This window comes from Eleutherodactylus coqui, chromosome 4, assembly GCF_035609145.1.
Source record: "Eleutherodactylus coqui strain aEleCoq1 chromosome 4, aEleCoq1.hap1, whole genome shotgun sequence".
NCBI lineage: Eukaryota > Metazoa > Chordata > Amphibia > Anura > Eleutherodactylidae > Eleutherodactylus > Eleutherodactylus coqui.
Window position 1 is genome coordinate 259277195 of NC_089840.1, and position 17227 is coordinate 259294421.

At 44.9% G+C, this 17227-nt stretch overlaps 1 protein-coding gene across 4 annotated transcripts in view; it reads right to left on the bottom strand.

Moving 5' to 3' along the window:
* The window catches only part of INPP5A (inositol polyphosphate-5-phosphatase A), a 401166-nt gene that overhangs the window by 39070 nt on the left and 344869 nt on the right, over positions 1-17227 (bottom strand). The window lies entirely within an intron of this gene.

The following is a 17227-nucleotide window of genomic DNA, read 5'->3' on the forward strand; positions in this document are numbered from 1 at the left end:
TGTGGGAATCTGGGGGAACAGCTTTTAGTTAGATGACCGTTTGATTGCAGTGTGTATGGGTACCTACAGGGCGGCATCACAGGCGGAATTATTCTGCACCAAAAATTCACACGTCTCCATGCAGATTTTGATGCAGAATTGGCATAAATCTGTAGGTTTTGGTGCCGAATAAGCTACAGATTTGGGTACAGTATGTGGAATAATTCCACCCCGTGTGAAAGTACCCTGAGGATGCTACAACACAATGATTTTCAATGCAAATTGGAAGAACAAAAACCTTCCAAGAAAATTAACAAGGCGTAAGTTCATATATTGCAATAGCCCCCCCCCCCCATTCTAGTTAGCTATACTATGGAAATTTTTTTATTTATTTTTTTTAAACACACACACACACTTTTCCTTTACAGAGGTATTCCCACCATAGATATTTATTGCATACACCGTAAAATGTCTAAGAGATGCGGATCCCACATCTGTGACTTGTACTCCACTTTAGAGCGCTGGTTCCCGGATCCCGTCCTGCCTGTTGAGGCAGTGGCTGCATCATTAAAGGGTTCTTTTAAGGCTGCTGGCACTTGGGTGCAACTTGCATTGGACAGCTCTGGGCATCTGTCTACGTGATGTCCGATAAATATGGACAAGTCACATTCACAGGCATTACATGTAGAGATGAGCGAGCACACTCGGTAAGGGGGGGGGGGGGGAGAGAGAGATCTCTCTTACTCTCCCACCGGCTCCCCTCCGCTTTTCCCCGCCGCCCCCTCGAGCCTGCTCGGACGAGAAGGCAGTTACTCGAGAAGAGCGATGCTTGTTCGAGTACTGCCCTTACAGAGCGTGCTCCCTCATCTCTAATTACATGTACTGCTTTCTTGGCTATGAAACGGATAGAAATAGGATATGTCATGGGGTTTTTTCACGTGAACTAGCAGACTTGAGGGGGAAAAAAAAGCCTCCAATGCTATGATGGGGCAGAGTGCTGCTAGCCTAAGGGGAAAAAGTTCCTATCGTACAAGGAGTAGTATAGCTTGTGTACAGCAACGCCAGTGATAAAACTGCGATTTGGCGCACCCCGTCGTTTTCACGGGTGATAAGTTGCACCGTATGCGAAAAAAATAGAGCAAACGACGCTTAAAAATTGCGACACTGGAAAGCGCTTTCCAGTGCTGCGAACGAGCGCATGTCTGCAAGGCCCCATTGAAATCGATGGGAGCGTTATACCGCTATTGCACGTGTTTCTTCCAGCGCAGCCCTAAACTCTGCCAAATGCTACATTCATTTCAATGGGGCTTCTCAGATATATGCTAAAACGCAGGGTTTTTAACTCTGCGCTTTTCAAGCGCTGTCCTATTTTCCTACGTTTCCGCCCATTAAAACAAATGGGGTGCGTTTTCAGCGCTGCTGAACATGCGGTAGAGTGTGGTTACTGTGTGTTTTCCGTTCTGGCATTATCAGCTTGTCTGGCTGTGTTAACTGTGCTGAAAACGCTGTCAAAAACACACGTCAATGCAGCTGAAAAACGCAGTAAATGCGTACGAGTGGCCTAAGTTGCCAACAACTTAGAAAGCCTCAATAAATTAGTAAAACGAATATAGTGGAAAATTAATAAACGTAATATTGTGCACCCTGTGGGGCCAAAATCAGTTTATTCACTAAATTTTCGATGAACTTGATAAGCCTCTCCCGCCCGGGCGTAATGAGCTGAGCGCGCGTACGTAGCAAGTACACAATGACGCGTACTCGCTGCGCGCCGACAATCCCCATACACCATCTTGGTGTTTATGCAATTATAATATGTAACAAGATAGTACATGCCGCTATTTTTTTTTGCGAGCGGTACAGTTAAAGCGTATGGGAGATTGGTACTGCAGTGACCATACGCTTGTGTGAAAGAGGCCTAATCACTGAAGAAAATGCTAATTTCTCTCACTAATGAGACCAAGAACAACGGATAGCCAACCATCTCAAGTTAGGAGGATCTTGGTCCTAGTAAGCCAGCATTACGAGACCCCCATAGAGTGATGCTCATACTTCATCCTACACTACTTGCTACCCCTCACCATTGTCGTCATCCTTCGCGGCTCAGCGTTTACCCAGCATTCATTAATCATGTCCCATCTCACAGCTGTGCCGATACCATTGTATGGGTGGTAGATGTTCTGGAGGAAATTACATTTGGTCCTTTTTTGCCCCTTGCCTACTCATTAATCATTCCAGAGACGTGCAATTAGTAGCTGTTTGTACACATTAATTATAAGAGAAAAATGCTACCCAACCCACCTGCCTTGGTGATCACATATAGGCAGCCACGCTTTGGCCATCTCAAGTTTGAAGAAAGTTTACCTGGACATACGCTGACTTGCATTAGAGACTTGTTGCTATCTGCTCTATTAGTTGTACCTGGTATTCAGCATTATTGTAACTATGAGTTAGTTTATAGTTCATGCAGTTGGGCCGTGCATGAACTATAAACTAATTGTATGCTTGAGACATTTCCTCAAGCATACAATCATAGTCGGATCGTTGGCAGCACAGAACATTTGTAAAGATGATCATAGCCGGTGGCTCATCTCCTGGCCTACTTACCATAGCAGGGTCAATTAGATAAGTTAGCTTTTTCTAAAAACTTATGTTGCTATTAATGTTATTACGACAGTGCATTCCACCATTTTGCAAGTAGAATTAAAAGGGATTGTACAGTTTAGACAACCTCTTACCATAAAAGAAATCCTCCAGCGACCAGCTTGAAACTATGGATGGCCTAATGTCAGGATTAGCCTTCAATAGTAGATCAGTGGGGGGTCTGTCACCCAGGACTACTGTTGCTCAGCTGGTCACTAGTTTATTGCCCTTCTGACCGAAGCCGAATTCTGTAGGAAGCAGACAGCTCCGTTCCCACTGCAGTGGCCAGGCTTGGTATTACAGGCACATTTGACGTTCACTTCAATCGGAATTGTGCCCGTTTTACCAAGCCTGGCCTCTGTGGAAATTCGCTCAATGCACAGGCCCAGTGAGCAGCTAATCAGCAGACTAGTGGGCACCTGTTGCTCTTCTATTGATGGCCTGTCCTGAGTGTAGGCCACCCATAGTTTAAATCTAGACAACTCTTAACTACAGGGGAAGGGAATCTTTATTTCTCTTGCAACAGTATTAGACAGGTCTCCTTGCAGTGGCTCTCTGTTCTGGTTATTAAAGGGGGACCTGTGTGGGAGACTACCCTACATATCATCCACAGAGGGCACATGGATAGGGATTGTTTAAATGCCCCCATGTAAACGACTGTATGTTTGCACTGAATGAAACCGCATGGCATGGAAGAGATCTCCAACACGCTCTGCATCCATTCACTGAATGTCTATAGCTTGTGTGAAAGCACCAGCGGCATGGTTGCTGGGATGGCAGTTGGCTGCGACGGTCGTCACATGTAGAGGTATCTTTGCTCCCTAGAGATAAGCCATTGTTGGAGGTGTCTGGCTGCAGCTTTTTCCATTATCCCCTTGTAGCACAAATGAACATCAACCAATCCAAGCGATCATGTGTATGAGGGTGCTTGCAGAAAAGTAAAGTAAGATGAAAAATGGTTCACAATAAGAAACCATGCCTTTAATTTGATAATAGGAAGATAAAACAATACCTCTGAAGCGCCACCTATTGGAAGGGAGCATTCCTGCAAGTCAAGGTCAGACTTTAAGGCTTTATGCCCTCGGCCGTGACTGACTCCGCCAGCGAAATACTGCAGTGGAGTCCGCCACGGCTCCCCCCAAAACCCCCATACGCACCACTCCGGATCCGCTGTACGCGTCCTGCCCGGCGGGACAGCGCGCATGCGCAGTATAGCACGTGACGTGCTGGCAGTCCCGGATGATGCGGCCTACCTCTTCAGCATCACCGATTGGAAGGCAGTGTTCCTGCAAGTCAATGTCAGAGTTTTTGAAACAAGCCTTATAACAATGACCGGGAATTGTAAGTCTCCTCACACACCTTCTAGGCGTTCTCCTTAAGGAGAGAGGATACCTCTCCTGACCCACATTTATAGGTTTTCACTAGCCAGGGAAGAAACCTACTGCACACTGATGAGGGGCAATCACCTCAAAACAGCTGTCCGTGTATGGTTATTCTGACTTTTGGCATACAATTCCCAGTCATTGTTATAAGGCTTGTTTAAAAAGTCTGACTATGACTTGCAGGAATGCTGTCTTCCAATAGGTGGCACTACAGAGGTATTGTGCCATCTTGCCATTTGCAGCATGGAGCATGGATGGCCTTATAAAAAAAGTCTCCTCACACGCCTACTAGGTGCTCTCCTTAGGGGCAAACTTGCCCTTCTTGCCCTTTAATTTGATATGCACATGGGGTTATTAATATGAATAGAAGGAATCGGGTCTTCAACCACAAGTAAAGGACTATGGTGTGAATTCTCTGCCGGTGCCACGTGCGGTACCTTTAACAGATAAAGTAAGACGCCTCAGTCAATAGAAAACAATTTAGGCCGTTTTATCTGGAAGTAGAAAGATACCCTGCAAAAGGTCACTGTCCACAGGGACACGGCCATGAGCCGCCTCGACTGAAATCACTGTAGTATGAACCCTTTATAACAGGCCAACTTAATTCAGTCATTGGAGTAGAACAACAGCAATTACTCATCAAGACCCGCGGACCAAACTCAGAGCATTGTTAGATCAAGAGGTGATATTAGCAGCATTTGTCAAATCCATCGCCAGCACACACTGGGGAATTCACAGCTGTGCAAGGGAAATGAAGTTTAGGATCCAAAGCAAGGGGAAGAAAACAAAACTAAGGGGCATTCACGTGTGATTCCTAGGGAATATTAAATAAGCATCTAATAACGCCGCAAGCACGTGGGAGAAGTGATCGGCAATATAACGCTCGTTCACAGTCTGATACAAAATGCATCCAAGTTAATGGAGCAGAAGTCATCCACGCGTTCCTCATTTAGCGGTCATTTTTATTCAGATGTAGCTTATTACGATACATTCTATTCAGGCGCTCAGTGCTGCAATATATAGTAGAGGTTGTTGCTCAGAAGAGCGGAACTTCCCCATCTTGCATCGTGGCAAAAATTACCAAGAAGACCGATTCCAAGCACATTATAAAACAGTTTGGTATTTTAAAGTTAGTCAACGGGGTTTTCTAAGACTTTGATATTGATCCCAACAACCACACCGATCAGATGATTGAGGGGCTGCGACCACCTCATTGTTTACCAGGCACAGATTGGTACATATTAGAGCAGTTGTGCCCATTTTTGCAGCTTACTACCCTGTTTTCCTGAAAATAAGATATACCCTGAAAATAAGACATAGCATGATTTTCCAGAATTTTTGAGGATGCAAAATGATTTTTCAGGCTTTTTGAGGATGCTTGAAATATAAGCCCTACTCCAAAATTAGGTATTAGTTCTTCTCATCCAAATTAGGTCTTACAAATGTGTCCGGTTTCGGTTGTAATGTGTGTGTGCTGTAGGTCCTTTTTGTTATCACTTGTTTGACAGTTTATTTTTTCCCCCACTTACATGTGTCATTTTTTTTTGGGCATGCAAAAAACAAACTTTTTTGAAAAGCACTGCTTAGCAATGATCTGTGAAAAATGGAGCATCTGTAGCATTGGTTTTTTTATGTGCACCCAATGATTTGTGAATAAATAAAATAAATCATCTTACTTGTATAGTGCCAACTTGTTCTGTAGTGCTTCCAGGTAATTTTATTTATTACCCCCCAGCAAGCGGGGTACTCACTTTACTGACCTCGGAAGGATGGAAGGCTGAGTCAACCTTGAGTTGGCTACCTGAACCATGCGGGGATTGAACCTACAATCTTCAGGTCATGAGAAAGCTTAGGACTGCATACTGCTGCCTTAACTTTCAAACGGCAGACTATCATTTGAGAAATTGGACCAGAATAGAAAACCATTGGTCTATGTAAAAAACAATACATTTCTGAATAGCCCTATTAAGTGTAATGGGCCAGCGCACACAAGGACAGCATAAGGCTGACTGTAATGGGCCAGCGCACACAAGGACAGCATAAGGCTGACTGTAATGGGCCAGCGCACACAAGGACAGCATAAGGCTGACTGTAATGGGCCAGCGCACACAAGGACAGCATAAGGCTGACTGTAATGGGCCAGCGCACACAAGGACAGCATAAGGCTGACTGTAATGGGCCAGCGCACACAAGGACAGCATAAGGCTGACTGTTATGGGCCAGCGCACACAAGGACAGCATAAGGCTGACTGTTATGGGCCAGCGCACACAAGGACAGCATAAGGCTGACTGTTATGGGCCAGCGCACACAAGGACAGCATAAGGCTGACTGTTATGGGCCAGCGCACACAAGGACAGCATAAGGCTGACTGTTATGGGCCAGCGCACACAAGGACAGCATAAGGCTGACTGTTATGGGCCAGCGCACACAAGGACAGCATAAGGCTGACTGTTATGGGCCAGCGCACACAAGGACAGCATAAGGCTGACTGTAATGGGCCAGCGCACACAAGGACAGCATAAGGCTGACTGTAATGGGCCAGCGCACACAAGGACAGCATAAGGCTGTATTTACACGGGCGAGTTTCACTCACAAGTTCCGTCCAATAGCGATATGGGCGGAGCTCGTGTGTGGAAATAACATTAATTTCAATTTTACCATTTACATGCGCGATTTTCTGTTGGACCGATGGCCTACGATAGAGAAGTCACAGCATGACCTATTTTTGGGCGATTGTGTTCAGAAACTGTCCATTAGTTTTTAAGGGAGGAAAAAAACTGCAACACACTCACATGTAGATGCGAAATTCATGTGAGCGCGATACGATTTTTTTTTACTATTGAAATGGGATTTACACTAGCGTGAAATATGTGCAGCGATGCGTTTTTCTCACAATCACAGGAGAAAAAAAAATCACTGGTTTACAAGTGTAATATTGGTCCAAGTTTCTCTAAACTCATTCCCCCCCCTCCACACAGATATTGATGTCTCCATCTCAGTCTGGAGATGCTGTGTGCCTTTCTTTCTGCTTCAGCGCATGTGTAACTACGTCCATTCGTTTCCGCATAGCCTCAATGATGTTACGCACGTGCGCCAAAGCTAGAAGAGTGGCACCAGCACGGACACTCTGCATCTCCAGCCTAAGATGGAGACATCAATTATCAGTATGGATGCGGAGAAAGCCTGGATAACTTCAGATGAGGAACTGCCCATTGGACAGTTTGGTGGCCATTTAAATACTGCTCAGGAAACACTAAAAATAAAGATTTTTGCAATGGAATGCACTGAACGAACAAAAAAAAGGAACAGTTCTTGAAACATTTTATGTTAGAACTAGTTTCCCATGCTAAACATAGCGGACAGACCTGTGGGTTCGGACAGCATGTCTTTGTGGACTAGTAGACTACATGATGGCATAAAAAGCTACTAGTGGTATATATACATAGATGTGATGAAAGGGTTCCCCATTAAGACATATGGATGTCTTACAGGGAGGAGCCCTCTGTTCTGGATCTCCCTCAGAGCAGAGAGCTACTAACAAGCAAGCATTCTGAGGGACCCTAGTACATTGGCCGACATTTGTTTGAATGGCTGTATGCAAGCACTACATTTGACCCGTACTGGTCGCTGCAGAGAGAACGAACAGCAGACCGCAAATTCCTCACTTGCAATAAGCTGATCACTGGGACAGCCATCATGTTGGAGGTAAATATGGGAGCTACGGATTTCTTCAACATCGACACAGTAGCCTGACAAGGTCCTAGTGCTTGACCACATCGTGAAGCGAGCAATCAGAAAGAATATAGTTGGTTTATGGAAAGTAACCTGCTAGAATGGTTCAATGACTTGGACTTTAGGAAGCGACGGTACAAGTAAAACTAGATCATCCAAACACTCCAATAACGTCATCAGCTCTGGAACAAGAAGCAGCAATGTTTGGTTTACAAATCAACTGCGAGTTGGATGCGCCACCAAATACCTCAGTCATGGTCAACCAACAACAGCGATTGCAATGGGTCAACCAGTTTGTCTACTTAGGCAATACAATCACCAATGACGAACAAGATGTCCAGTGTTGTATCGGGAAGCTTTCCAATGTCTACACCACCCTACATGAGCTACCTGACAAAGATATGACTTTTGAACACCATCATGTTCCTGACTGCACAATATGCATCTGAAACATGGAAAGACACCACACATATTAGCCACTGACTTGATGCTTTCCAACAATGATGCCTTCATCGCCTGCTCAAGGTCACTTACGAATGAAGAAGTTGGGAAGCGTAGCCTGGAAAAGCAAAAGATCACATGGCGACCTACATTTATATAAGACTTGCACACTTTCAAGCTTTCATGGGATAATGCCGAAATTGTAGCCTTTTGTAGCGTTCTTTTGTCAACTTAAGTCTAAGGTAGTGAGGAGACGACCACCTTTAAGAGTCGCACTATGCAGTGGACCATCCAGCAGGGTGAAACCCAACCATTATTTTTAACGTCCATTGAAGTAAATTTGCATCAGTGTCCATTGGTGATAGTTTTATGCTCATACCAGGTTGCAGAGAACTGGAAAAGCATTACATTATCCAAATATCTGGAAACATTCGATGTCCTAATTGTAGTTGGGATCACTTCTGCCAAAGCGCCTGCTACATTAGAAATGAATAATGAGCTTATTTACATGAAATTCAGAAGTCACACGAGTGAGACATGTAATGTGGGGCATGGAGAAGTTTGTGCAGTCAGGTGCTCGCTGCAGGAAGTAAAAAGACAAGAGGGAAATCATCTCAGTCATCATTTATTTGTTAGCAGCGTTCTACATAACATTCAGAATTTAATTATCCCTGTATAATTTCATTGCCTTTGCTGCTGGTTAAAAGCCAGTGGCTGCAAATAATCAGCAAACTACAAATTATGGTAATTATGGAGTCCTAACAAACATCCTAAATCTCAGATATACCGGAGAATGTAGACATAATCTAAAACTACTCATCATTTAAAGGTATATAAATATGAGAGAAGGAGCAAAGCACTGAATCAAAAAGGCAAATAAATTCCAGCATTCTCCCATGATATAGTGAAACACGTATACAGTATATAATATACAAGGTCTATTTCTCCGCTGCCCGTGTGACCCAGTCCTGTTCTAATAAAAATGACATATGCAAGCAAGACTATGGCACTTTTCCATCATCACCTTTGCTCATGTCATTAAGGCCGGTTTCACACAAGCGACGCGATATCGCCGCAAGAAAAATCCCAACGATATCGCTCCGTTTTCTCACTACAATATCACAATTTTGTGTCGCTACAAAGTCATGCGGCTTTGTAAAACTCTCTTGCTGGGATTGAAATAAAAGCCCTACCCTGAAAATAAGCCCTAACTGCTTAAAAGAAAAAACAACATAACCTGCCAGCCCCGGTGTGTGTCTCCTCTGCAGCCCAGGAACACTTTTCTGTTCTCTTCAGACAGCCTTTCCTGGATTGGAGGTTTAAAATCCCCGCCTCCAGAAAGCACTGGCTGTGATTGGTTGATTGAGAGCTGCCTCTGATTGGTTCTCGACTGCTGCAGCACAGCCAATCACAGCCAGTGCTTCCTGGAGGCGGTGATTTTAAACCTCCAATCCAGGAAGGGCTGACTGAAGACTACATAAAAGTGTGCTGGAGCTGCAGAGAAGGCTACAAAACGTTGCAAATCGCGGCTGTATAGAGCATGCCACGATTTTGTATTCTCGCAATGTAGCAGCCTACAAAACATTGCTAATGTGAAAGCCCCCATTGGAAAGCATGGGCTTCACATACATGCGATTTGTAGCGATGTCGCATTGCGAGAAAATTACGCGATTTTGTCGCCTGTGTAAAGGTGGCCTAAATGTAGGTAATTTAAAGTACAGGTTACCTGGTTCCTAGATTACATTATAAGTTCAGAGGTGACGTAAACACAAATTTGGCGGGAAAGCTCTCAGTCAAGCGGGGGTGAAAAGGGCAGCTCTATGCTAATAATTAAAATCCCATGCATTTCATACAGTGTTTCCATATTTTTGTCCACCCCTTGTATACACATACTCTTTCCCTTCAGAGTCCCGAGTCTCTCTCAAGCAAATGGTTAGGATTAAAGAACATAAAAGAATGAGATAAGAAAAGGCAAGTCAGGTCTTCCAAAATAAATTTACAGTAACTATGATATTAACGACATCTCATAGTCTAATCCGGATGGGCATAAGAAGCAATATTCTAAGACCTACCGAGTCAATAGACACAATTGCTTCGCTCACACTGTTGGTATCAATCTGTTTAATGTCACCATGGTGCAGTGCTGTTTATCAGTAATACCAGACTCTGCAATTCGCTATTAAAATGTGCTACACTCCATCTGACAACACAGATCTGAACAAAGCTATCAGTCCGCTCTCGCAGAACATGACAAGCAAACTAAGCTCCTAATTGCCCTCTGACAGTTCTTCAATTGACCCTTCTGCAGAGTCTTGCAAGCAATGTTGTTTAATGTACAGTACGGAGAGCTGTCAGCATAAATAAGGATGGCACGGCTGCCTCACACAGATAATTAGTATATACATCTCCACATTAAGCCAATAAGTAACTTCTACGTTTGCAAACACTATGTGACATATACTGGATAAATGCATTTCTCTTCCAGTTGTATACTTTACATCTATATAGAGGATTTAAGAAGTAATGTAAATGGAATACGACTTTTCCATAACTTACAATGCATAACTTATAACATGACCACTAGTGCTGCAAAATCTATGCGGATACTGAATAATCAGTGGATCACTAGTCTTGCTGAATGGTTATACCTCATCCAGTGGCCCATAGTATTGCATGAAGAGGGTTCATGACTACAAGCACAGAACTGCTCGGAGCAGAAAAGGAAAGTAAGGGACCTTTTACGCGGCCTGAGAATTGTCCCATTGTAATGAGGAGCAATCGACACAACCTGTTGATCGGTGCTTTCTTACTGCCATTCACACGGCAGAGGATCACTGATCATAATAGGATTGTTCGTCCCTATAGAGTCATCATTGGTTGGATACATATTTCAGTTTACATGCACAGTCGCCGAACGGGCAATTTAACGTACACAAAAAAGATACAATCAGCCGATGAATAAGTGTCTGCTGATGACTGGCACATTTACACGCCCTAATGATCGGGCAAGAACATTTGCTCAATCATCAGACTGTGTAGAATCATAGAATGGTAGAGTTGGAAGGGACCTCCAGGGTCATCTAGTCCAACCCCCTGCTCAATGCAGGAACACTAAATCATCCCTGAGAGATATTTGTCCAGCCTTTGTTTGAAGACTTCCATTGAAGGAGAACTCACCACCTGCCGTGGTAACCTGTTCCACTCATTCATCCCCCTCACTGTCTAATATCTAATCTGTGTCTCCTCCCTTTCAGTTTCATCCCATTGCTTCTAGTCTTTCCCAGTGCAGATGAGAATAGGGCTGATCCCTCTGCAGTGTGACAGCCCTTCAGATATTTGTAGACCGCTATTAAGTCTCCTCTCAGCCACCTTTTTTGCAAGAGAAACATTCACAGGTTTAACTGTTCATCATAGGACATGATTTGCAGACCGCTCACCATCTTGTTAACTCTTCTCTGAACTTGCTCCAGATTGGCTATGTCTTTTTTTAAAGTGGGGTGCCCAGAACTGGACACAGTATTCCAGATGAGGTCTGACTAAGGAAGAGTAGAGGGGGATAATTACCTCACATGATCTAGACTCTATGCTTCTCTTAATACATCCAGAATTATGTTTGCCTTTTTGCTGCTGCATCACATACTTGACTCATGTTCAGTCTATGATCTATTAGTATAACTAAGTCTATTTCACATGTGCTGCCAAAGTGGAAAACAACCCATTAGAGTGGCAAACCCATGCATTAACGGGTTAGCTATTCATTTGAATGATTTATACGTAATAATTAAAGGGGTTGTCCCGCGCCGAAACGGGTTGTTTTTTTTTTTCAACCCCCCCCCCCCCCGTTCGGCGCGAGACAACCCCGATGCAGGGACCTAAAGAAAGCTTACCGGAGCGCTTACCTTAATCCCCGCGCTCCGGTGACTTCTATACTTACCGGTGAAGATGGCCGCCGGGATCCTCTTCCTCCGTGGACCGCAGCTCTTCTGTGCGGTCCATTGCCGATTCCAGCCTCCTGATTGGCTGGAATCGGCACGTGACGGGGCGGAGCTACACGGAGCCCCATAGAGAACAGGAGAAGACCCGGACTGCGCAAGCGCGGCTAATTTGGCCATCGGAGGGCGAAAATTAGTCGGCACCATGGAGACGAGGACGCCAGCAACGGAGCAGGTAAGTATAAAACTTTTTATAACTTCTGTATGGCTCATAATTAATGCACAATGTATATTACAAAGTGCATTATTATGGCCATACAGAAGTGTATAGACCCACTTGCTGCCGCGGGACAACCCCTTTAAAAAAATAAAATAAAATAATGGTCATAGAAAACCTTCCAACTGATTCTCCAGGTAGATTTTTTAAGTTCTGCCACTCAGTCTTCCAAAGTACTGAATGGCAAACTTACATAAAGCAGATTTTTCATTCAGTGTTCTAGAAAAGATGAATGAGAACACATAAGGCCAGGTTCAAATCTGTGTTGGAGGCTCCATTTAGAGCCTTAAACATAGAATTTTGGACAAAGTAGCGCAGCATGCTGCACACTTTTGTCAAGTAAAATCCTGGAGGTTATGCCAGAACCCAACAGACTATGGCTATCTTTTAAACGGTCGATAGTTGTCCAAATAAATCACTTAAAAGAGCACTCACTGTCATCCCATGCAAACATGGAGTCCGACAGGGCAAATGAGCAATATATGCTCACTAGTTCGAGCCGCTTGGTTTGTAGCTCACCTGAAAATCAAGCAATTGTTCATCTATGAATGATAGTCTGTTTACTCCGGATGAAGGCGGGCAACCGGAAGAGATCTCCAGCGCACTCTGGCTCCATTCAGTGAGCGATCATTGCTCCTGTGTGAAAGCACAAGAGCGATCATTGGGGCGGCTGTTGGGTTTGTAAGCGCCTGAAAGTTGGCCAGTGTAGAAATAACCTAAGTGATGATGTATAGGGTCCATCCGGCGGTATTCAAGTCCAGGATGCACCAGATCCAGCATTTTTAGTTTTACAGTTTAGCTCCTAGGACAGAGATGGTAAAGTGCTGGTGTGAACCCAGCTTGAGAGTTATGGTGTCCACACTCATCTTTAATAAGCTTTCCCCAGAAACAACTGTAAAATAAACGATGGAGGTAGATGAATGGTATTTTATCTTGGGGCCACTGACAGGGTGACGAGCGATTAGGCGCTGCTCTTTAAGTTTCAGCTTATCAAAAAAAAACAAAATGCCATTGGTTGACCAAAAGTCATCTGGTGTAAAGTTACAGGTGTCCATACTTAAATGACTTGAGAACGAATTTGCATGGAGATCTCCTGTGTGAACGATACCTCAACAAACTGACTATCTAAATGATAATTACTCCATGCAAAAGTAGCTTAAGACCTGAGCCCTAAGACAATGCACCAGCAAGTCTGTTCCGAAAATGACCAGGAGTTATTGCATCCCCCATTTACAGAGATCTTATATATTGGAAGATCTCTGCATTAGGAACACCTGCTCAATAACAGGTTGGTCCATATTTTTAGGCGATTGCAGCTTCCAGAATCCACGAAGTGGCGAACATTCTCCATACTCAACCAATGCCCACTGAAACAGCTCCATCAGTTGGTGCACATTTTTGCAGATAAGTGGGAGCAGATGTCACAACCATTTCCAGCATATCCCAAACATGTTCAATGGGTTCACAGTCTGGTGAGTTTATCAGCAAAGTCAGTGTGATGAATTGATTGTCCCGTTCCTCCAACCACTCTATAGTGATTCGAGCTCAATGACACAGAGCGCCATCCTGTTGAAAAATGGCGCTGTGGTTGGGAGAGACTTCCTAAAGATACGGATACAGATGGCCAACCAACAGGTCCCCACCCCCCATAGTCTTCACCATTCAAGAATTGTGGTATGATAATCAATAGTCCTAGCCCATACCAGGAAAACGCTCCACAGACCATGACACTACCACCACTGGCCTGTTGAACCTCAACGGTGAACCTATGGGATACAGATTCATGCTGTTTATACCAGATATAGACCCAGCCATCTTTATGGTTCCGAAGGAGATGGGACACGTTACTCCAGACCACCACCTGCCATGTGTCAGTGGTCCATTGACATCTTTCCTGGGCTCGTGGCCTGCTGCTCGCCTCTAGGATCAACTACGCGTGGCCTGCCGCTCGCCTCTAGGATCAACTACGCGTGGCCTGCCGCTCGCCTCTAGGATCAACTACGCGTGGCCTGCCGCTCGCCTCTAGGATCAACTACGCGTGGCCTGCCGCTCGCCTCTAGGATCAACTACGCGTGGCCTGCCGCTCGCCTCTAGGATCAACTACACGTGGCCTGCCGCTCGCCTCTAGGATCAACTACACGTGGCCTGCCGCTCGCCTCTAGGATCAACTACACGTGGCCTGCCGCTCGCCTCTAGGATCAACTACACGTGGCCTGCCGCTCGCCTCTAGGATCAACTACACGTGGCCTGCCGCTCGCCTCTAGGATCAACTACACGTGGCCTGTCGCTCGCCTCTAGGATCAACTACACGTGGCCTGCCGCTCGCCTCTAGGATCAACTACACGTGGCCTGCCGCTCGCCTCTAGGATCAACTACACGTGGCCTGCCGCTCGCCTCTAGGATCAACTACACGTGGCCTGCCGCTCGCCTCTAGGATCAACTACACGTGGCCTGCCGCTCGCCTCTAGGATCAACTACACGTGGCCTGCCGCTCGCCTCTAGGATCAACTACACGTGGCCTGCCGCTCGCCTCTAGGATCAACTACACGTGGCCTGCCGCTCGCCTCTAGGATCAACTACACGTGGCCTGCCGCTCGCCTCTAGGATCAACTACACGTGGCCTGCCGCTCGCCTCTAGGTTCAACTACACGTGGCCTGCCGCTCGCCTCTAGGATCAACTACACGTGGCCTGCCGCTGTGATCTTTTGTTGGATGTTTTTCCATGGTTCAAATCAGTCTTAGTACACTCTTGATATTGTGGTTCAGGAACAATGAAATCTGGACTGTGATTGGCTGTTAGGGGCAATTAAGACTGTTTTTCTTTTAGACCGTCACTGAACTATAAGTACAAAATAACATACTACGACCAGAGATGAGCGAGTATACTCGCTAAAGGCAATTGCTCAAGCGAGCATTGCCTTTAGCGAGTACCTGCCCGCTCGAGACAGAAGGTTCGGGTGCCGACGCGGGGGAGCGGTGAGTAGCGGCTGTCAACAGGAGGGAGCGGGGGGGAGAGAGGGAGAGAGAGATCTCCCCTCCGTTCCGCTCTGCTCTCCCCTGCAGCTCCGTGCCCGCTGCCGGCACCCGAACCTTCCGTCTCGAGCGGGTAGGTACTCGATCAATTGCCTTTAGCGAGTATACTCGCTCATCTATAACTACGACCCTTCTTCCATCCAACAATGTTATCTTATTAAAGGATAAACCACGCAAAGAGATGCTGGGACCTCATTTGAGTGATTGGAGAATACTGCTAAACTAGCAGATTAAATATTAATAACGTTAGGGTATAATATTTACCCTTAGGTCTTCAGGTAAAAAAAAAAAATGCTGATCAAACATGCATTATCCCAAAGCCGCTTCCTCTGGGTACGGCTGCAGATATCAAAACTACAAGCCTGAAGCCTTTCAAAATGAAAATTGCATTTCAGCTTCTTAGAAAAAAAACGTGATCTATTATAGATTTCTTATAAGTATGATAACTATTTTATGTATCAGGGACATCTATCTCTTAAATTACACTGGGAAAAGAGAAGAGAAGCGAAATAAATATATAAATAAAAAAAAATAAAAAAACCCCTCTCCACGGACAATGATAAAGTAGTTAGCGGATAATAAATATTTGTCAGGTCTTGTCACATCTGCACAAATTCCGCTATTAGTGAAGAGACGCTGCACAGATAGAAATAAATAGAGGCTAGAAAATCAATGCATCTTGAGCTCAAGCAGTTGCTAAACACACAGAAAAACATCTTTATCCAACAAGCAGTGCGCGGAGAAAATTCCCAAGTCTTGCCTCGCTGCAGCGAAGGAAAATTTAATCTTCCCAAATACTCATCAGGGCACTCCATCCTGCAGACCTGACAGCCCCACTTATAATTAATTATACAATTTCGATGGGAATATCGACTAAACCGAGCCATATATCATAGCAAAAGTCAATAGCCATGGACACATTCAATCATGTCCCAGCCAATGATTACTACTCTTAAAATACAATAATTATTTTCAGGAGCCAGCTCGAATTAAATTTCTGTCAGCCTGGTACAAGACCAGTGCTTGATGAAGGATGCAATGGATTTTTTTGGGTTGAATTCGGCCCAGGAACATTCATCCTTTAAGATAGGTAGTTTGTTTTTTAGCGATCATGGTGCTGCGTATTTAACTAGACCATGAAGATTAGATTATCTCCTCTGACTCATTATATCATTTATCTTTTTCTTGCCTCGGTGGCTGGATGAGAAGATTCTCTGCAAGTACAGAAGAGGCACCGGCTCCATCCTAGGGCTATATTATGCCGTTTTCACTTAAACCCAACACAGGCCTAAGGGCAGTATCCTTCACAGAGGGCATATCGAAAAATAGAGGGGTTTTCTGAGATTGGGATATTGATAAACTATCCCAAGAGTCATCAATATCGGATTGATTAGGGTTTGCAGCCCAGGATCGGCAACGATCAGATGTTTGAACTGGCCACTATGCCCGGGCAAATGTCACGACCGCTTCTGTTCATACCAGACACAGCGCCGTACATTGTATAGTGGTCGTGTCTTGGTATAGCAGATCAATCCTACCCACTTGAATTGGACTGAGCTGCTCTCAAGATATGTTACTGATAGAGTTGAGCTAACGAGGACCCGAGCATTTGGGTGCTCGCTCATTTCTAGTCACTGATGAAAGTGACATCACATGCCTGAGAAGAGACCATAGTACTCAAGAGAGTGCTACACGTTCTTCAAACAGCTGACCGACTGCTGATGGTTCTGAGAGGAAGACGATATCGATCTGAAACGGAGGACCTATCCTGAGGACAGGCCATCAATATCTTAGTCCATGGTCCTTATTT